Source organism: Pelobates fuscus, chromosome 3 (genome assembly GCF_036172605.1).
Source record: "Pelobates fuscus isolate aPelFus1 chromosome 3, aPelFus1.pri, whole genome shotgun sequence".
Classification (NCBI taxonomy): Eukaryota; Metazoa; Chordata; class Amphibia; order Anura; family Pelobatidae; genus Pelobates; species Pelobates fuscus.
Genome location: NC_086319.1, coordinates 398,263,747 through 398,285,131, shown reverse-complemented (window position 1 = coordinate 398,285,131; position 21,385 = coordinate 398,263,747). Strand labels below are relative to the sequence as shown.

Below are 21,385 nucleotides of genomic sequence, written 5' to 3'. Positions count from 1 at the left end.
GTAGCTTCACGAAATAGTGCCAAAGACATACAATGGGGGTACCGTTGTACTCAGCAGAAGTAACTGAACACATAATAAAACTTTGTACAGGAATAGCACACACCAACTTTACAAAATACACATGAGAAGTTCTTTGTTATAAGTTTGTGTACGAAAACCCCCAAAAAACACAATTTTACTCCAATATTTAGCAGAGGTTGGCGGTAAAATGGCTACGTAGAAAGTGTCAAAACAACCTTAGGTAAATAGCCTGGGGTGTCTACTTTATATAAATATATACTTTTGTGTGGCAATTTTGTTTTCTTTTATGGCTATTAGGCTTACAAGACAAACATACCAAATTCTAAAATCGCTCCACATAAAAAGTGTATTTTACTCCTTGTGCTTTGTGACCTGTAACTACCAAAAAAAACTGAAAATCCCAGACACATTATATATTCTGTAATTCAGAACAACTAAATGAATTTTAATTTTAATTACTTTCCTTAACCTGCACTAATTATGTACACATTATTATGGCAAAAACTGTAAAAAAAAACACACAAAAATTCATTTTTTTGAATATTTCTGTATTTTTTTAATAATAAATAAGCATTTATATATATATGTGTTACATCAAATTAAAGCCCTTTCTGTCCTTTAAAAAACGGTATATAATATGTGTCGGTGCAATGAATAAGTAAAAAGCAAATTGCAGTTGAACGCAAATAGCAAAAAATGCAAAAAATGCCGTTGTCATTAAGTGAAAGACAAGCTTCTGAAGCTCTGTCCTTAAGGGGTTAATAAAGTACTTTAAGTTGAATTAGTTCAATTCCAGCTCTGCGGAATTTGTTGGTGCCATATAAGTAGTTAAGGAAATACTTAAGGAAAGGTTAAACTTTTAGTGATAAGATAAAATAATTAAACAACTTTGCAAAACACTTCTTTTGTATCTCAATTTAGTTTTATTATGGATATCTTTTTTTTCCTGTTGAGGCAGATCCCAGTAGATCCAAACATGGGTCAGTGGCGCAATGGATAACGCGTCTGACTACGAATCAGAAGATTGTAGGTTCGACTCCTACCTGGCTCGGCCGCTGTGCCGTGATCGTATAGTGGTTAGTACTCTGCGTTGTGGCCGCAGCAACCCCGGTTCGAATCCGGGTCACGGCATCTCTATTTTCCTTCTCTTCAGCGCTAAGTACATTTTGACCCCAACTGTTAACCATGTGAGTGTCGGAGTTAAACAATATTTAAAATGCAAACAATGTAAATAGTGCCAAATATCTAATATTGCACTAAATCACAACCAAGTGTTAATTCTTGGTACCCCTTTAAAAGTCTAATTATAAATTGTAAACGCAACTGCAATATAACAACCATGATTTAATACATTGAACAATGTGATTATCCCAGAAAAAACACAATAACAAACTTTTGAACTCTAAAGTAAAAATAGAAAAAGATATAATAGTGGAGACAACTTACTAACACAGCCAAAAATCTAATAAAGCAGTAAAGCATCTAGAGGCATTGGCAACTGACATGAACCACAGCCCACAATCTGGCTCTGGTTTATAAGCATTGGACTCTTAAATAGGTGACTCCCTCTCCTCTTCTTATTTATAGGTATCAGATCCACCTTTTCTCTAGGCACAGACTTCCGGCAGGTCATATATGTACATATAATATATTCATACAATAAAACAGGAAAAATGTGTATAGTGTAAAACCTTAATAAAATTATACCATATAGAATTACACTTGTGCACAGGAGTCTTGAAATTCAGCTCACAGAAATGCCTCTGGTGTCTGCCTGCCTAGAGACAACCCAACCCGCATGGTGCTTCCAAATTTTGGTATATAATATGACTCAAGAATCCAACTTGGAACAATCTCTGAAACACATTTCCCCCCTTAAAAAAGCTTCCTCAGTTAAATTGTGAAACGCATCTCAGAGATTGTTTTGTGATCTCTTTTAGCAGTTATTGTGCAATAGCTTATTTTTTTTTTTGTTTAATAAAGTACATTTAAGTTGAATTAGTTCAATTCCAGCTCTGCGGAATTTGTTGGTGCCATATAAGTAGTTAAGGAAATACTTAAGGAAAGGTTAAACTTTTAGTGATAAGATAAAATAATTAAACAACTTTGCAAAACACTTCTTTTGTATCTCAATTTAGTTTTATTATGGATATCTTTTTTTTCCTGTTGAGGCAGATCCCATTAGATCCAAACATGGGCCAGTGGCGCAATGGATAACGCGTCTGACTACGTATCAGAAGATTGTAGGTTCGACTGCTACCTGGCTCGGCCGCTGTTCCGTGATCGTATAGTGGTTAGTACTCTGCGTTGTGGCCGCAGCAACCCCGGTTCGAATCCAGGTCACGGCATCTCTATTTTCCTTCTCTTCAGCGCTAAGTACATTTTGACCCCAACTGTTAACCATGTGAGTGTCGGAGTTAAACAATATTTAAAATGCAAACAATGTAAATAGTGCCAAATATCTAATATTGCACTAAATCACAACAAAGTGTTAATTCTTGGTACCCCTTTAAAAGTCTAATTATAAATTGTAAACGCAACTGCAATATAACAACCATGATTTAATACATTGAACAATGTGATTATCCCAGAAAAAAACACAATAACAAACTTTTGAACTCTAAAGTAAAAATAGAAAAAGATATAATAGTGGAGACAACTTACTAACACAGCCAAAAATCTAATAAAGCAGTAAAGCATCTAGAGGCATTGGCAACTCACATGAACCACAGCCCACAATCTGGCTCTGGTTTATAAGCATTGGACTCTTAAATAGGTGACTCCCTCTCCTCTTCTTATTTATAGGTATCAGATCCACCTTTTCTCTAGGCACAGACTTCCGGCAGGTCATATATGTACATATAATATATTCATACAATAAAACAGGAAAAATGTGTATAGTGTAAAACCTTAATAAAATTATACCATATAGAATTACACTTGTGCACAGGAGTCTTGAAATTCAGCTCACAGAAATGCCTCTGGTGTCTGCCTGCCTAGAGACAACCCAACCCGCATGGTGCTTCCAAATTTTGGTATATAATATGACTCAAGAATCCAACTTGGAACAATCTCTGAAACACATTTCCCCCTTAAAAAAGCTTCCTCAGTTAAATTGTGAAACGCATCTCAGAGATTGTTTTGTGATCTCTTTTAGCAGTTATTGTGCAATAGCTTATTTTTTTTTTGTTTAATAAAGTACATTTAAGTTGAATTAGTTCAATTCCAGCTCTGCGGAATTTGTTGGTGCCATATAAGTAGTTAAGGAAATACTTAAGGAAAGGTTAAACTTTTAGTGATAAGATAAAATAATTAAACAACTTTGCAAAACACTTCTTTTGTATCTCAATTTAGTTTTATTATGGATATCTTTTTTTTCCTGTTGAGGCAGATCCCATTAGATCCAAACATGGGCCAGTGGCGCAATGGATAACGCGTCTGACTACGAATCAGAAGATTGTAGGTTCGACTCCTACCTGGCTCGGCCGCTGTGCCGTGATCGTATAGTGGTTAGTACTCTGCGTTGTGGCCGCAGCAACCCCGGTTCGAATCCGGGTCACAGCATCTCTATTTTCCTTCTCTTCAGCGCTAAGTACATTTTGACCCCAACTGTTAACCATGTGAGTGTCGGAGTTAAACAATATTTAAAATGTAAATAGTGCCAAATATCTAATATTGCACTAAATCACAACAAAGTGTTAATTCTTGGTACCCCTTTAAAAGTCTAATTATAAATTGTAAACGCAACTGCAATATAACAACCATGATTTAATACATTGAACAATGTGATTATCCCAGAAAAAAACACAATAACAAACTTTTGAACTCTAAAGTAAAAATAGAAAAAGATATAATAGTGGAGACAACTTACTAACACAGCCAAAAATCTAATAAAGCAGTAAAGCATCTAGAGGCATTGGCAACTCACATGAACCACAGCCCACAATCTGGCTCTGGTTTATAAGCATTGGACTCTTAAATAGGTGACTCCCTCTCCTCTTCTTATTTATAGGTATCAGATCCACCTTTTCTCTAGGCACAGACTTCCGGCAGGTCATATATGTACATATAATATATTCATACAATAAAACAGGAAAAATGTGTATAGTGTAAAACCTTAATACAATTATACCATATAGAATTACACTTGTGCACAGGAGTCTTGAAATTCAGCTCACAGAAATGCCTCTGGTGTCTGCCTGCCTAGAGACAACTCAACCCGCATGGTGCTTCCAAATTTTGGTATATAATATGACTCAAGAATCCAACTTGGAACAATCTCTGAAACACATTTCCCCCCTTAAAAAAGCTTCCTCAGTTAAATTGTGAAACGCATCTCAGAGATTGTTTTGTGATCTCTTTTAGCAGTTATTGTGCAATAGCTTATTTTTTTTTGTTTAACCCCTTAACGACGAGTGACGGACGAGGTCCGTCACACGGGGGAATGCGTTAATGACGAGTGACGGACCTCGTCCGTCACGCGTTAAAATTAACGCCGCGATCGCGCAGTGCCGGCGATCGCGGGGTTAATGCTGTTGCTGGGTCCCTCCGAGTCAGGGGCAGACCGGCAGCAGCAAATCCGGATATCCCAGCCCATGTGATCGCTGTGATAGCCAGTCACAGCGGTCACAATGCTGCTGGGATATCTGATCCGCCTCCCTCCACCTCGTGTGGGTTTGTGAAGTGGAGAGAGATGGATCGGTGCTACATTGTGTCCCTGATTTATTGCAGAGTTATACTTAAGTATAAAATTCACTTTTGTGGAGTTAAAAAAAATTAACCCTTTCCCTGCTGCTTGATCACTGCTAGCAGTGATCAATATACAGGTCACAGTACTTTACTGTGATCTATTTTTTTTTTTTACTTTCAAGGGTTAATTTTTAGGTTTTTTGTAACCCTAAGGGGTTAAATTTTATTATTTGATTTTATTAATTTGTGATTTAGTTATTTTGGTGGGTGGAATTTAGTGGGAATTAGGGTATAAAAAAAAAAAAAAAAAAATTTTTTTTTTTTTTGTTAGAGTTTTGTTAGCTGTGTTAGCTGTATTAACAATGTTTAGAAAGTATAGCGCGGAGGAGGCTTATGCCCTGTTAGCGGCAGACTCAGAGGCGACTGACACTGCCTCAGAGAGTGAAGCAGGGAGTGACGCAGGGGATGCAGGGGACATGGACTATGTGCCAGATACTGCAGGACCATCAGGAGAAATCGACGATTCCCCTAATGCTGACCATGGCGCAGATGACTGGGTACCCCCTAATAATTTTTCCCCAGACATCCCAGTGTTTACAGGCAATCCTGGCATACAGGCGGACCTGTCTGCCTATAGTGCGCTGGATGTTATGCAGCTGTTCTTGGGGGATGAGATTTTTGGGGAGATAGTCACCCAGACTAATCTCTATGCGGAGCAATATCTGGCACGCAATCCAGACTCTCTTATCTCTAGGAAAGAGAGATGGTACCCAACCAGTGTGCCAGAATTTAAACAATTCTGGGCACTGACCATGTTAATGGGGCTAATTAAAAAGCCCACAATTAGGATGTATTGGGCTAAACATCCTATTTGCAATACTCCTATTTTTGCCGAGACAATGACAAGGGAAAGATATGAAGACATACTAAGATTTATGCACTTTAGTGATAACAACAAGTGCCCCCCAAAAGGTGATCCGCAGTATGATCTTCTTTACAAACTACGCCCTTTAATTGCCCACTTTAACAGTAAATTTGCCGCTATATATACCCCCAATAAAAACATTTCCATTGACGAGTCCCTAATGAAGTTTAAGGGAAGACTGGGGTTTAGACAATATATCCCATCCAAAAGATCCCGATATGGGATCAAATTTTATAAACTATGTGAAAGTGGCAGTGGCTACGTATACACCTTCCGTGTATACGAAGGAAGGGATAGCCACCTTGATCCCCCAGGTTGCCCAGATACAGTAGGGACAAGTGGAAAAATTGTCTGGGACTTAATAATGCCACTACTTAATAAAGGTTATCATCTATACATCGATAACTTTTATAATAGCATCCCACTGTTACAAATGTTGTATTGCTTCGAGACCGTGGCCTGTGGCACTATTCGGAAGAGTCGCACAGGTTTCCCAAAGGCTCTAGCGAACAAAAAAATGAAAAGGGGGGAAACAGCAGCTCTCTGCCAGAATGAACTGCTGGCACTCAAGTACAGTGCGCAGTTCGTGGCAGAGACGAATATAAACGGGTGCCAGTCTGCATACGGCAATATAATCGGCATATGGGGGGCGTTGACCTGTCCGATCAACTGATGCAGCCATATTTGATCATGAGAAAGACCAGGGCATGGTATAAAAAAGTGGGCATATACCTTTTGCAGATGGCAATCCACAATGCCTTTGTTATTTTTAAAAAGGCAAATGCTGGGCTGAAAAGCACTTTTCTTTCTTTCCAGTTTGAGCTAATTTCTAAGCTGCTAGAATGCCACACAAGGAGACCATCAGTGGAGCCTAGCAGAAGAATGGAGGCAGGTCACTTCTGCTTTAAGATTCCACCAACCCCTAAAAAACAAAACCCCCAGAAAAGGTGCAGGGTGTGTTACAAGAGGGGCGTAAGAGTTGAGACCAGCTATTACTGCCCTGATTGCCCCTCTCAGCCCGGCCTATGTATTGGCCATTGTTTTAAAATTTTTCACACCCAGGCCGAATAAGTAGACCAGTTTTGGGGTGTGATTTTTGGTTACCGAATCTTGGCTTTGTCTACCGTTTATCCTGTCTTCTCTGATCCTTGACCTCGGCTTGTCCTATCGTTGTTCCGTTTCTCTTTACTCCTTTGACCTCGGCTTGTACCTTGACAATTTTCTGCTTGTATAGCCCGGCCATTCTAAGGACCGGTATTACAAGTTTCTCTCTCTGTGTTCTCTCTCTTTGTGGTCTGTCTGTGTTTTGGTTTCGGAATCCATGACAGCTTTGCCCGGGACGCAGATAACTGTGTACTACCCCCGGATAAGTTTACCCCAACTATTCTGTATATGGGGGTATCATTGCACTAAGATGACATAGCTGAGCAACATATTAGGTGTTATACTGCCGTAGCACTCATAAGGATAGCAAAATATACAGTAACATCTCCAAGTGTGTGTCAAAAAGGCAGAAAAAATGCTAATTGCAACTAGACTTGGTACAAACTAACAAAAAAATGATCCTACACTAAGGTTTAGAATATACCTTTTGAAATACCCTGGGGTGTCTACTTTAAGAAATGGTAGGCCTTTGTGGGGTAGTTTGAATTTAATACCTGCTAAGATGCTTGGAAATTGCACATAGGCCCAGCGTCAAAATTCAAAGTTCGGTAAAAACTGATATGGCTTGGTCTCCTATATGGCACTGTAGCTTCACAAAATAGTCCCAAAGACATACAATAGGGGTGTCATTTTACTCAGAAGACTTAGCTGAACATAATTTGGGGGGTATGAACTTAGTGGCACATGTGAAATATACAAAATGCCCAGCACAAATGCAATCAATATGTAAAAAACGCACAAAATAATTTTATACCACATACTTTGGCATCTATTGGTGAAAAAATGGGGGCATGTTAAGGCACAATATGCACCTTATGAGATACCCTGGAGTGTCTACTTTAAGAAATGGTAGGCCTTTGTGGGGTAGTTTGAATTTAAAACATGCTAAGATGCTTGGAAATTGCACATAGGCCCAGCGTCAAAATTCAAAGTTCGGTAAAAACTGATATGGCTTGGTCTCCTATATGGCACTGTAGCTTCACAAAATAGTCCCAAAGACATACAATAGGGGTGTCATTTTACTCAGAAGACTTAGCTGAACATAATTTGGGGGGTATGAACTTAGTGGCACATGTGAAATATACAAAATGCCCAGCACAAATGCAATCCATATGTAAAAAACGCACAAAATAATTTTATACCACATACTTTGGCATCTATTGGTGAAAAAATGGGGGCATGTTAAGGCACAATATGCACCTTATGAGATACCCTGGAGTGTCTACTTTTACAAATGGTAGGCCTTTGTGGGTTTTTTTTGAACAGTCAAACTGTTATAATACCCCAAATGGAAGCATAGGCTCATTAAATCCGTCTCTCAAAATTCTACTGTGAGTACTGAAAAGGACAGGTCTCCTATATGGCACTGTAGCTTCACGAACTAGTGCCAAAGACATACAATGGGGGTGTCATTTTACTCAGAAGACTTAGCTGAACATAATTTGGGGGGTTTGAACTTAGTGGCACATGTGAAATATACAAAATGCCCAGCACAAATGCAATCCATATGTAAAAAACGCACAAAATTATTTTTTACCACATACTTTGGCATCTATTGGTGAAAAAATGGGGGCATGTTAAGGCACAATATGCACCTTATGAGATACCCTGGAGTGTCTACTTTTACAAATGGTAGGCCTTTGTGGTTTTTTTTTGAACAGTCAAACTGTTATAATACCCCAAATGGAAGCATAGGCTCATTAAATCCGTCTCTCAAAATTCTACTGTGAGTACAGAAAAGGACAGGTCTCCTTTATGGCACTGTAGCTTCACGAACTAGTGCCAAAGACATACAATGGGGGTGTCATTTTACTCAGAAGACTTAGCTGAACATAATTTGGGGGGTTTGAACTTAGTGGCACATGTGAAATATACAAAATGCCCAGCACAAATGCAATCCATATGTAAAAAGTGCACAAAATTATTTTATACCACATACTTTGGCAACTATTGGTGAAAAAATGGGGGCATGTTAAGGCACAATATGCACCTTATGAGATACCCTGGAGTGTCTACTTTTACAAATGGTAGGCCTTTGTATTTTTTTTTTTGAACAGTCAAACTGCTATAATACCCCCAAATGGAAGCATAGGCTCATTAAATCCGTCTCTCAAAATTCTACTGTGAGTACTGAAAAGGACAGGTCTCCTATATGGCACTGTAGCTTCACGAACTAGTGCCAAAGACATACAATGGGGGTGTCATTTTACTCAGAAGACTTAGCTGAACATAATTTGGGGGGTTTGAACTTAGTGGCACATGTGAAATATACAAAATGCCCAGCACAAATGCAATCCATATGTAAAAAATGCACAAAATTATTTTTTACCACATACTTTGGCATGTATTGGTAAAAAAATAGGGGCATGTTAAGGCACAATATGCACCTTATGAGATACCCTGGAGTGTCTACTTTTACAAATGGTAGGCCTTTGGGGTTTTTTTTCGAACAGACAGACTGTTATAATACCCCAAATGGAAGCATAGGCTCATTAAATCCGTCTCTCAAAATTCTACTGTGAATACTGAAAAGGACAGGTCTCCTATATGGCACTGTAGCTTCACGAAATAGTGCCAAAGACATACAATGGGGGTACCGTTGTACTCAGCAGAAGTAACTGAACACATAATAAAACTTTGTACAGGAATAGCACACACCAACTTTACAAAATACACATGAGAAGTTCTTTGTTATAAGTTTGTGTACGAAAACCCCCAAAAAACACAATTTTACTCCAATATTTAGCAGAGGTTGGCGGTAAAATGGCTACGTAGAAAGTGTCAAAACAACCTTAGGTAAATAGCCTGGGGTGTCTACTTTATATAAATATATACTTTTGTGTGGCAATTTTGTTTTCTTTTATGGCTATTAGGCTTACAAGACAAACATACCAAATTCTAAAACCGCTCCACATAAAAAGTGTATTTTACTCCTTGTGCTTTGTGACCTGTAACTACCAAAAAAAAAAAATCCCAGACACATTATATATTCTGTAATTCAGAACAACTAAATGAATTTTAATTTTAATTACTTTCCTTAACCTGCACTAATTATGTACACATTATTATGGCAAAAACTGTAAAAAAAACACACAAAAATTCATTTTTTTGCATATTTCTGTATTTTTTTAATAATAAATAAGCATTTATATATATATGTGTTACATCAAATTAAAGCCCTTTCTGTCCTTTAAAAAACGGTATATAATATGTGTCGGTGCAATGAATAAGTAAAAAGCAAATTGCAGTTGAACGCAAATAGCAAAAAATGCAAAAAATGCAAAAAATGCCGTTGTCATTAAGTGAAAGACAAGCTTCTGAAGCTCTGTCCTTAAGGGGTTAATAAAGTACATTTAAGTTGAATTAGTTCAATTCCAGCTCTGCGGAATTTGTTGGTGCCATATAAGTAATTAAGGAAATACTTAAGGAAAGGTTAAACTTTTAGTGATAAGATAAAATAATTAAACAACTTTGCAAAACACTTCTTTTGTATCTCAATTTAGTTTTATTATGGATATCTTTTTTTTCCTGTTGAGGCAGATCCCATTAGATCCAAACATGGGCCAGTGGCGCAATGGATAACGCGTCTGACTATGAATCAGAAGATTGTAGGTTTGACTCCTACCTGGCTCGGCCGCTGTGCCATGATCGTATAGTGGTTAGTACTCTGCGTTGTGGCCGCAGCAACCCTGGTTCGATTCCGGGTCGCGGCATCTCTATTTTCCTTCTCTTCAGCGCTAAGTACATTTTGACCCCAACTGTTAACCATGTGAGTGTCGGAGTTAAACAATATTTAAAATGCAAACAATGTAAATAGTGCCAAATATCTAATATTGCACTAAATCACAACCAAGTGTTAATTCTTGGTACACCTTTAAAAGTCTAATTATAAATTGTAAACGCAACTGCAATATAACAACCATGATTTAATACATTGAACAATGTGATTATCCCAGAAAAAAACACAATAACAAACTTTTGAACTCTAAAGTAAAAATAGAAAAAGATATAATAGTGGAGACAACTTACTAACACAGCCAAAAATCTAATAAAGCAGTAAAGCATCTAGAGGCATTGGCAACTCACATGAACCACAGCCCACAATCTGGCTCTGGTTTATAAGCATTGGACTCTTAAATAGGTGACTCCCTCTCCTCTTCTTATTTATAGGTATCAGATCCACCTTTTCTCTAGGCACAGACTTCCGGCAGGTCATATATGTACATATAATATATTCATACAATAAAACAGGAAAAATGTGTATAGTGTAAAACCTTAATAAAATTATACCATATAGAATTACACTTGTGCACAGGAGTCTTGAAATTCAGCTCACAGAAATGCCTCTGGTGTCTGCCTGCCTAGAGACAACCCAACCCGCATGGTGCTTCCAAATTTTGGTATATAATATGACTCAAGAATCCAACTTGGAACAATCTCTGAAACACATTTCCCCCCTTAAAAAAGCTTCCTCAGTTAAATTGTGAAACGCATCTCAGAGATTGTTTTGTGATCTCTTTTAGCAGTTATTGTGCAATAGCTTATTTTTTTTTTGTTTAATAAAGTACATTTAAGTTGAATTAGTTCAATTCCAGCTCTGCGGAATTTGTTGGTGCCATATAAGTAGTTAAGGAAATACTTAAGGAAAGGTTAAACTTTTAGTGATAAGATAAAATAATTAAACAACTTTGCAAAACACTTCTTTTGTATCTCAATTTAGTTTTATTATGGATATCTTTTTTTTCCTGTTGAGGCAGATCCCATTAGATCCAAACATGGGCCAGTGGCGCAATGGATAACGCGTCTGACTACGAATCAGAAGATTGTAGGTTCGACTCCTACCTGGCTCGGCTGCTGTGCCATGATCGTATAGTGGTTAGTACTCTGCGTTGTGGCCGCAGCAACCCCGGTTCGAATCCGGGTCGCGGCATCTCTATTTTCCTTCTCTTCAGCGCTAAGTACATTTTGACCCCAACTGTTAACCATGTGAGTGTCGGAGTTAAACAATATTTAAAATGCAAACAATGTAAATAGTGCCAAATATCTAATATTGCACTAAATCACAACAAAGTGTTAATTCTTGGTACCCCTTTAAAAGTCTAATTATAAATTGTAAACGCAACTGCAATATAACAACCATGATTTAATACATTGAACAATGTGATTATCCCAGAAAAAAATACAATAACAAACTTTTGAACTCTAAAGTAAAAATAGAAAAAGATATAATAGTGGAGACAACTTACTAACACAGCCAAAAATCTAATAAAGCAGTAAAGCATCTAGAGGCATTGGCAACTCACATGAACCACAGCCCACAATCTGGCTCTGGTTTATAAGCATTGGACTCTTAAATAGGTGACTCCCTCTCCTCTTCTTATTTATAGGTATCAGATCCACCTTTTCTCTAGGCACAGACTTCCGGCAGGTCATATATGTACATATAATATATTCATACAATAAAACAGGAAAAATGTGTATAGTGTAAAACCTTAATAAAATTATACCATATAGAATTACACTTGTGCACAGGAGTCTTGAAATTCAGCTCACAGAAATGCCTCTGGTGTCTGCCTGCCTAGAGACAACCCAACCCGCATGGTGCTTCCAAATTTTGGTATATAATATGACTCAAGAATCCAACTTGGAACAATCTCTGAAACACATTTCCCCCCTTAAAAAAGCTTCCTCAGTTAAATTGTGAAACGCATCTCAGAGATTGTTTTGTGATCTCTTTTAGCAGTTATTGTGCAATAGCTTATTTTTTTTTTTGTTTAATAAAGTACATTTAAGTTGAATTAGTTCAATTCCAGCTCTGCGGAATTTGTTGGTGCCATATAAGTAGTTAAGGAAATACTTAAGGAAAGGTTAAACTTTTAGTGATAAGATAAAATAATTAAACAACTTTGCAAAACACTTCTTTTGTATCTCAATTTAGTTTTATTATGGATATCTTTTTTTTCCTGTTGAGGCAGATCCCATTAGATCCAAACATGGGCCAGTGGCGCAATGGATAACGCGTCTGACTACGTATCAGAAGATTGTAGGTTCGACTCCTACCTGGCTCGGCCGCTGTGCCGTGATCGTATAGTGGTTAGTACTCTGCGTTGTGGCCGCAGCAACCCCGGTTCGAATCCGGGTCACGGCATCTCTATTTTCCTTCTCTTCAGCGCTAAGTACATTTTGACCCCAACTGTTAACCATGTGAGTGTCGGAGTTAAACAATATTTAAAATGCAAACAATGTAAATAGTGCCAAATATCTAATATTGCACTAAATCACAACAAAGTGTTAATTCTTGGTACCTCTTTAAAAGTCTAATTATAAATTGTAAACGCAACTGCAATATAACAACCATGATTTAATACATTGAACAATGTGATTATCCCAGAAAAAAACACAATAACAAACTTTTGAACTCTAAAGTAAAAATAGAAAAAGATATAATAGTGGAGACAACTTACTAACACAGCCAAAAATCTAATAAAGCAGTAAAGCATCTAGAGGCATTGGCAACTCACATGAACCACAGCCCACAATCTGGCTCTGGTTTATAAGCATTGGACTCTTAAATAGGTGACTCCCTCTCCTCTTCTTATTTATAGGTATCAGATCCACCTTTTCTCTAGGCACAGACTTCCGGCAGGTCATATATGTACATATAATATATTCATACAATAAAACAGGAAAAATGTGTATAGTGTAAAACCTTAATAAAATTATACCATATAGAATTACACTTGTGCACAGGAGTCTTGAAATTCAGCTCACAGAAATGCCTCTGGTGTCTGCCTGCCTAGAGACAACCCAACCCGCATGGTGCTTCCAAATTTTGGTATATAATATGACTCAAGAATCCAACTTGGAACAATCTCTGAAACACATTTCCCCCCTTAAAAAAGCTTCCTCAGTTAAATTGTGAAACGCATCTCAGAGATTGTTTTGTGATCTCTTTTAGCAGTTATTGTGCAATAGCTTATTTTTTTTTTGTTTAATAAAGTACATTTAAGTTGAATTAGTTCAATTCCAGCTCTGCGGAATTTGTTGGTGCCATATAAGTAGTTAAGGAAATACTTAAGGAAAGGTTAAACTTTTAGTGATAAGATAAAATAATTAAACAACTTTGCAAAACACTTCTTTTGTATCTCAATTTAGTTTTATTATGGATATCTTTTTTTTCCTGTTGAGGCAGATCCCATTAGATCCAAACATGGGCCAGTGGCGCAATGGATAACGCGTCTGACTACGAATCAGAAGATTGTAGGTTCGACTCCTACCTGGCTCGGCCGCTGTGCCGTGATCGTATAGTGGTTATTACTCTGCGTTGTGGCCGCAGCAACTCCTACCTGGCTCGGCCGCTGTGCCGTGATCGTATAGTGGTTAGTACTCTGCGTTGTGGCCGCAGCAACCCCGGTTCGAATCCAGGTCGCGACATCTCTATTTTCCTTCTCTTCAGCGCTAAGTACATTTTGACCCCAACTGTTAACCATGTGAGTGTCGGAGTTAAACAATATTTAAAATGCAAACAATGTAAATAGTGCCAAATATCTAATATTGCACTAAATCACAACAAAGTGTTAATTCTTGGTACCCCTTTAAAAGTCTAATTATAAATTGTAAACGCAACTGCAATATAACAACCATGATTTAATACATTGAACAATGTGATTATCCCAGAAAAAAACACAATAACAAACTTTTGAACTCTAAAGTAAAAATAGAAAAAGATATAATAGTGGAGACAACATACTAACACAGCCAAAAATCTAATAAAGCAGTAAAGCATCTAGAGGCATTGGCAACTCACATGAACCACAGCCCACAATCTGGCTCTGGTTTATAAGCATTGGACTCTTAAATAGGTGACTCCCTCTCCTCTTCTTATTTATAGGTATCAGATCCACCTTTTCTCTAGGCACAGACTTCCGGCAGGTCATATATGTACATATAATATATTCATACAATAAAACAGGAAAAATGTGTATAGTGTAAAACCTTAATAAAATTATACCATATAGAATTACACTTGTGCACAGGAGTCTTGAAATTCAGCTCACAGAAATGCCTCTGGTGTCTGCCTGCCTAGAGACAACCCAACCCGCATGGTGCTTCCAAATTTTGGTATATAATATGACTCAAGAATCCAACTTGGAACAATCTCTGAAACACATTTCCCCCCTTAAAAAAGCTTCCTCAGTTAAATTGTGAAACGCATCTCAGAGATTGTTTTGTGATCTCTTTTAGCAGTTATTGTGCAATAGCTTATTTTTTTTTTGTTTAATAAAGTACATTTAAGTTGAATTAGTTCAATTCCAGCTCTGCGGAATTTGTTGGTGCCATATAAGTAGTTAAGGAAATACTTAAGGAAAGGTTAAACTTTTAGTGATAAGATAAAATAATTAAACAACTTTGCAAAACACTTCTTTTGTATCTCAATTTAGTTTTATTATGGATATCTTTTTTTTCCTGTTGAGGCAGATCCCATTAGATCCAAACATGGGCCAGTGGCGCAATGGATAACGCGTCTGACTATGAATCAGAAGATTGTAGGTTCGACTCCTACCTGGCTCGGCCGCTGTGCCGTGATCGTATAGTGGTTATTACTCTGCGTTGTGGCCGCAGCAACTCCTACCTGGCTCGGCCGCTGTGCCGTGATCGTATAGTAGTTAGTACTCTGCGTTGTGGCCGCAGCAACCCCGGTTCGAATCCAGGTCGCGACATCTCTATTTTCCTTCTCTTCAGCGCTAAGTACATTTTGACCCCAACTGTTAACCATGTGAGTGTCGGAGTTAAACAATATTTAAAATGCAAACAATGTAAATAGTGCCAAATATCTAATATTGCACTAAATCACAACAAAGTGTTAATTCTTGGTACCCCTTTAAAAGTCTAATTATAAATTGTAAACGCAACTGCAATATAACAACCATGATTTAATACATTGAACAATGTGATTATCCCAGAAAAAAACACAATAACAAACTTTTGAACTCTAAAGTAAAAATAGAAAAAGATATAATAGTGGAGACAACTTACTAACACAGCCAAAAATCTAATAAAGCAGTAAAGCATCTAGAGGCATTGGCAACTCACATGAACCACAGCCCACAATCTGGCTCTGGTTTATAAGCATTGGACTCTTAAATAGGTGACTCCCTCTCCTCTTCTTATTTATAGGTATCAGATCCACCTTTTCTCTAGGCACAGACTTCCGGCAGGTCATATATGTACATATAATATATTCATACAATAAAACAGGAAAAATGTGTATAGTGTAAAACCTTAATAAAATTATACCATATAGAATTACACTTGTGCACAGGAGTCTTGAAATTCAGCTCACAGAAATGCCTCTGGTGTCTGCCTGCCTAGAGACAACCCAACCCGCATGGTGCTTCCAAATTTTGGTATATAATATGACTCAAGAATCCAACTTGGAACAATCTCTGAAACACATTTCCCCCCTTAAAAAAGCTTCCTCAGTTAAATTGTGAAACGCATCTCAGAGATTGTTTTGTGATCTCTTTTAGCAGTTATTGTGCAATAGCTTATTTTTTTTTTGTTTAATAAAGTACATTTAAGTTGAATTAGTTCAATTCCAGCTCTGCGGAATTTGTTGGTGCCATATAAGTAGTTAAGGAAATACTTAAGGAAAGGTTAAACTTTTAGTGATAAGATAAAATAATTAAACAACTTTGCAAAACACTTCTTTTGTATCTCAATTTAGTTTTATTATGGATATCTTTTTTTTCCTGTTGAGGCAGATCCCATTAGATCCAAACATGGGCCAGTGGCGCAATGGATAACGCGTCTGACTACGAATCAGAAGATTGTAGGTTCGACTCCTACCTGGCTCGGCCGCTGTGCCGTGATCGTATAGTGGTTAGTACTCTGCGTTGTGGCCGCAGCAACTCCTACCTGGCTCGGCCGCTGTGCCGTTATCGTATAGTGGTTAGTACTCTGCGTTGTGGCCGCAGCAACCCCGGTTCGAATCCAGGTCGCGACATCTCTATTTTCCTTCTCTTCAGCGCTAAGTACATTTTGACCCCAACTGTTAACCATGTGAGTGTCGGAGTTAAACAATATTTAAAATGCAAACAATGTAAATAGTGCCAAATATCTAATATTGCACTAAATCACAACAAAGTGTTAATTCTTGGTACCCCTTTAAAAGTCTAATTTTAAATTGTAAACGCAACTGCAATATAACAACCATGATTTAATACATTGAACAATGTGATTATCCCAGAAAAAAACACAATAACAAACTTTTGAACTCTAAAGTAAAAATAGAAAAAGATATAATAGTGGAGACAACATACTAACACAGCCAAAAATCTAATAAAGCAGTAAAGCATCTAGAGGCATTGGCAACTCACATGAACCACAGCCCACAATCTGGCTCTGGTTTATAAGCATTGGACTCTTAAATAGGTGACTCCCTCTCCTCTTCTTATTTATAGGTATCAGATCCACCTTTTCTCTAGGCACAGACTTCCGGCAGGTCATATATGTACATATAATATATTCATACAATAAAACAGGAAAAATGTGTATAGTGTAAAACCTTAATAAAATTATACCATATAGAATTACACTTGTGCACAGGAGTCTTGAAATTCAGCTCACAGAAATGCCTCTGGTGTCTGCCTGCCTAGAGACAACCCAACCCGCATGGTGCTTCCAAATTTTGGTATATAATATGACTCAAGAATCCAACTTGGAACAATCTCTGAAACACATTTCCCCCCTTAAAAAAGCTTCCTCAGTTAAATTGTGAAACGCATCTCAGAGATTGTTTTGTGATCTCTTTTAGCAGTTATTGTGCAATAGCTTATTTTTTTTTTGTTTAATAAAGTACATTTAAGTTGAATTAGTTAAATTCCAGCTCTGCGGAATTTGTTGGTGCCATATAAGTAGTTAAGGAAATACTTAAGGAAAGGTTAAACTTTTAGTGATAAGATAAAATAATTAAACAACTTTGCAAAACACTTCTTTTGTATCTCAATTTAGTTTTATTATGGATATCTTTTTTTTCCTGTTGAGGCAGATCCCATTAGATCCAAACATGGGCCAGTGGCGCAATGGATAACGCGTCTGACTACGAATCAGAAGATTGTAGGTTTGACTCCTACCTGGCTCGGCTGCTGTGCCGTGATCGTATAGTGGTTAGTACTCTGCGTTGTGGCCGCAGCAACCCCGGTTCGAATCCAGGTCGCGACATCTCTATTTTCCTTCTCTTCAGCGCTAAGTACATTTTGACCCCAACTGTTAACCATGTGAGTGTCGGAGTTAAACAATATTTAAAATGCAAACAATGTAAATAGTGCCAAATATCTAATATTGCACTAAATCACAACAAAGTGTTAATTCTTGGTACCCCTTTAAATGTCTAATTATAAATTGTAAACGCAACTGCAATATAACAACCATGATTTAATACATTGAACAATGTGATTATCCCAGAAAAAAACACAATAACAAACTTTTGAACTCTAAAGTAAAAATAGAAAAAGATATAATAGTGGAGACAACTTACTAACACAGCCAAAAATCTAATAAAGCAGTAAAGCATCTAGAGGCATTGGCAACTCACATGAACCACAGCCCACAATCTGGCTCTGGTTTATAAGCATTGGACTCTTAAATAGGTGACTCCCTCTCCTCTTCTTATTTATAGGTATCAGATCCACCTTTTCTCTAGGCACAGACTTCCGGCAGGTCATATATGTACATATAATATATTCATACAATAAAACAGGAAAAATGTGTATAGTGTAAAACCTTAATAAAATTATACCATATAGAATTACACTTGTGCACAGGAGTCTTGAAATTCAGCTCACAGAAATGCCTCTGGTGTCTGCCTGCCTAGAGACAACCCAACCCGCATGGTGCTTCCAAATTTTGGTATATAATATGACTCAAGAATCCAACTTGGAACAATCTCTGAAACACATTTCCCCCCTTAAAAAAGCTTCCTCAGTTAAATTGTGAAACGCATCTCAGAGATTGTTTTGTGATCTCTTTTAGCAGTTATTGTGCAATAGCTTATTTTTTGTTTTGTTTAATAAAGTACATTTAAGTTGAATTAGTTCAATTCCAGCTCTGCGTAATTTGTTTGTGCCATATAAGTAGTTAAGGAAATACTTAAGGAAAGGTTAAACTTTTAGTGATAAGATAAAATAATTAAACAACTTTGCAAAACACTTCTTTTGTATCTCAATTTAGTTTTATTATGGATATCTTTTTTTCCTGTTGAGGCAGATCCCATTAGATCCAAACATGGGCCAGTGGCGCAATGGATAACGCGTCTGACTACAAATCAGAAGATTGTATGTTCGACTCCTACCTGGCTCGGCCGCTGTGCCGTGATCGTATAGTGGTTAGTACTCTGCGTTGTGGCTGCAGCAACCCCGGTTCGAATCCGGGTCACGGCATCTCTGTTTTCCTTCTCTTCAGCGCTAAGTACATTTTGACCCCAACTGTTAACCATGTGAGTGTCGGAGTTAAACAATATTTAAAATGCAAACAATGTAAATAGTGCCAAATATCTAATATTGCACTAAATCACAACAAAGTGTTAATTCTTGGTACCCCTTTAAAAGTCTAATTATAAATTGTAAACGCAACTGCAATATAACAACCATGATTTAATACATTGAACAATGTGATTATCCCAGAAAAAAACACAATAACAAACTTTTGAACTCTAAAGTAAAAATAGAAAAAGATATAATAGTGGAGACAACTTACTAACACAGCCAAAAATCTAATAAAGCAGTAAAGCATCTAGAGGCATTGGCAACTCACATGAACCACAGCCCACAATCTGGCTCTGGTTTATAAGCATTGGACTCTTAAATAGGTGACTCCCTCTCCTCTTCTTATTTATAGGTATCAGATCCACCTTTTCTCTAGGCACAGACTTCCGGCAGGTCATATATGTACATATAATATATTCATACAATAAAACAGGAAAAATGTGTATAGTGTAAAACCTTAATAAAATTATACCATATAGAATTACACTTGTGCACAGGAGTCTTGAAATTCAGCTCACAGAAATGCCTCTGGTGTCTGCCTGCCTAGAGACAACCCAACCCGCATGGTGCTTCCAAATTTTGGTATATAATATGACTCAAGAATCCAACTTGGAACAATCTCTGAAACACATTTCCCCCCTTAAAAAAGCTTCCTCAGTTAAATTGTGAAACGCATCTCAGAGATTGTTTTGTGATCTCTTTTAGCAGTTATTGTGCAATAGCTTATTTTTTGTTTTGTTTAATAAAGTACATTTAAGTTGAATTAGTTCAATTCCAGCTCTGCGGAATTTGTTGGTGCCATATAAGTAGTTAAGGAAATACTTAAGGAAAGGTTAAACTTTTAGTGATAAGATAAAATAATTAAACAACTTTGCAAAACACTTCTTTTGTATCTCAATTTAGTTTTATTATGGATATCTTTTTTTTCCTGTTGAGGCAGATCCCATTAGATCCAAACATGGGCCAGTGGCGCAATGGATAACGCGTCTGACTACGAATCAGAAGATTGTAGGTTCGACTCCTACCTGGCTCGGCTGCTGTGCCATGATTGTATAGTGGTTAGTACTCTGCGTTGTGGCCGCAGCAACCCCGGTTCGAATCCGGGTCGCGGCATCTCTATTTTCCTTCTCTTCAGCGCTAAGTACATTTTGACCCCAACTGTTAACCATGTGAGTGTCGGAGTTAAACAATATTTAAAATGCAAACAATGTAAATAGTGCCAAATATCTAATATTGCACTAAATCACAACAAAGTGTTAATTCTTGGTACCCCTTTAAAAGTCTAATTATAAATTGTAAAGGCAACTGCAATATAACAACCATGATTTAATACATTGAACAATGTGATTATCCCAGAAAAAAACACAATAACAAACTTTTGAACTCTAAAGTAAAAATAGAAAAAGATATAATAGTGGAGACAACTTACTAACACAGCCAAAAATCTAATAAAGCAGTAAAGCATCTAGAGGCATTGGCAACTCACATGAACCACAGCCCACAATCTGGCTCTGGTTTATAAGCATTGGACTCTTAAATAGGTGACTCCCTCTCCTCTTCTTATTTATAGGTATCAGATCCACCTTTTCTCTAGGCACAGACTTCCGGCAGGTCATATATGTACATATAATATATTCATACAATAAAACAGGAAAAATGTGTATAGTGTAAAACCTTAATAAAATTATACCATATAGAATTACACTTGTGCACAGGAGTCTTGAAATTCAGCTCACAGAAATGCCTCTGGTGTCTGCCTGCCTAGAGACAACCCAACCCGCATGGTGCTTCCAAATTTTGGTATATAATATGACTCAAGAATCCAACTTGGAACAATCTCTGAAACACATTTCCCCCCTTAAAAAAGCTTCCTCAGTTAAATTGTGAAACGCATCTCAGAGATTGTTTTGTGATCTCTTTTAGCAGTTATTGTGCAATAGCTTATTTTTTTTTTGTTTAATAAAGTACATTTAAGTTGAATTAGTTCAATTCCAGCTCTGCGGAATTTGTTGGTGCCATATAAGTAGTTAAGGAAATACTT

The 21,385-nt window shown here is 37.3% G+C and overlaps 13 non-coding genes across 13 annotated transcripts; all 13 read left to right on the top strand.

Annotated features, from left to right (window-relative positions):
- Positions 1 to 999: 999 nt before the first annotated feature.
- On the top strand, positions 1,000 to 1,072 carry TRNAR-ACG (transfer RNA arginine (anticodon ACG)). Its single transcript has one exon. It is a non-coding gene; the product is annotated as a tRNA-Arg (tRNA).
- An 8-nt stretch (positions 1,073 to 1,080) lies between these two features.
- On the top strand, positions 1,081 to 1,152 carry TRNAH-GUG (transfer RNA histidin (anticodon GUG)). Its single transcript has one exon. It is a non-coding gene; the product is annotated as a tRNA-His (tRNA).
- A 2,280-nt stretch (positions 1,153 to 3,432) lies between these two features.
- On the top strand, positions 3,433 to 3,505 carry TRNAR-ACG (transfer RNA arginine (anticodon ACG)). Its single transcript has one exon. It is a non-coding gene; the product is annotated as a tRNA-Arg (tRNA).
- A 6,854-nt stretch (positions 3,506 to 10,359) lies between these two features.
- On the top strand, positions 10,360 to 10,432 carry TRNAH-AUG (transfer RNA histidin (anticodon AUG)). The gene has a single exon. It is a non-coding gene; the product is annotated as a tRNA-His (tRNA).
- A 1,144-nt stretch (positions 10,433 to 11,576) lies between these two features.
- TRNAR-ACG (transfer RNA arginine (anticodon ACG)) lies at positions 11,577 to 11,649 on the top strand. Its single transcript has one exon. It is a non-coding gene; the product is annotated as a tRNA-Arg (tRNA).
- Positions 11,650 to 12,875: 1,226 nt separating this feature from the next.
- TRNAH-GUG (transfer RNA histidin (anticodon GUG)) lies at positions 12,876 to 12,947 on the top strand. The gene has a single exon. It is a non-coding gene; the product is annotated as a tRNA-His (tRNA).
- Positions 12,948 to 14,011: 1,064 nt separating this feature from the next.
- Positions 14,012 to 14,084, top strand: TRNAR-ACG (transfer RNA arginine (anticodon ACG)). The gene has a single exon. It is a non-coding gene; the product is annotated as a tRNA-Arg (tRNA).
- Positions 14,085 to 15,297: 1,213 nt separating this feature from the next.
- On the top strand, positions 15,298 to 15,370 carry TRNAH-AUG (transfer RNA histidin (anticodon AUG)). Its single transcript has one exon. It is a non-coding gene; the product is annotated as a tRNA-His (tRNA).
- A 1,213-nt stretch (positions 15,371 to 16,583) lies between these two features.
- Positions 16,584 to 16,656, top strand: TRNAR-ACG (transfer RNA arginine (anticodon ACG)). Its single transcript has one exon. It is a non-coding gene; the product is annotated as a tRNA-Arg (tRNA).
- A 1,213-nt stretch (positions 16,657 to 17,869) lies between these two features.
- On the top strand, positions 17,870 to 17,942 carry TRNAR-ACG (transfer RNA arginine (anticodon ACG)). Its single transcript has one exon. It is a non-coding gene; the product is annotated as a tRNA-Arg (tRNA).
- Positions 17,943 to 19,086: 1,144 nt separating this feature from the next.
- TRNAC-ACA (transfer RNA cysteine (anticodon ACA)) lies at positions 19,087 to 19,159 on the top strand. Its single transcript has one exon. It is a non-coding gene; the product is annotated as a tRNA-Cys (tRNA).
- Positions 19,160 to 19,167: 8 nt separating this feature from the next.
- On the top strand, positions 19,168 to 19,239 carry TRNAH-GUG (transfer RNA histidin (anticodon GUG)). The gene has a single exon. It is a non-coding gene; the product is annotated as a tRNA-His (tRNA).
- Positions 19,240 to 20,304: 1,065 nt separating this feature from the next.
- Positions 20,305 to 20,377, top strand: TRNAR-ACG (transfer RNA arginine (anticodon ACG)). Its single transcript has one exon. It is a non-coding gene; the product is annotated as a tRNA-Arg (tRNA).
- Positions 20,378 to 21,385: the final 1,008 nt, after the last annotated feature.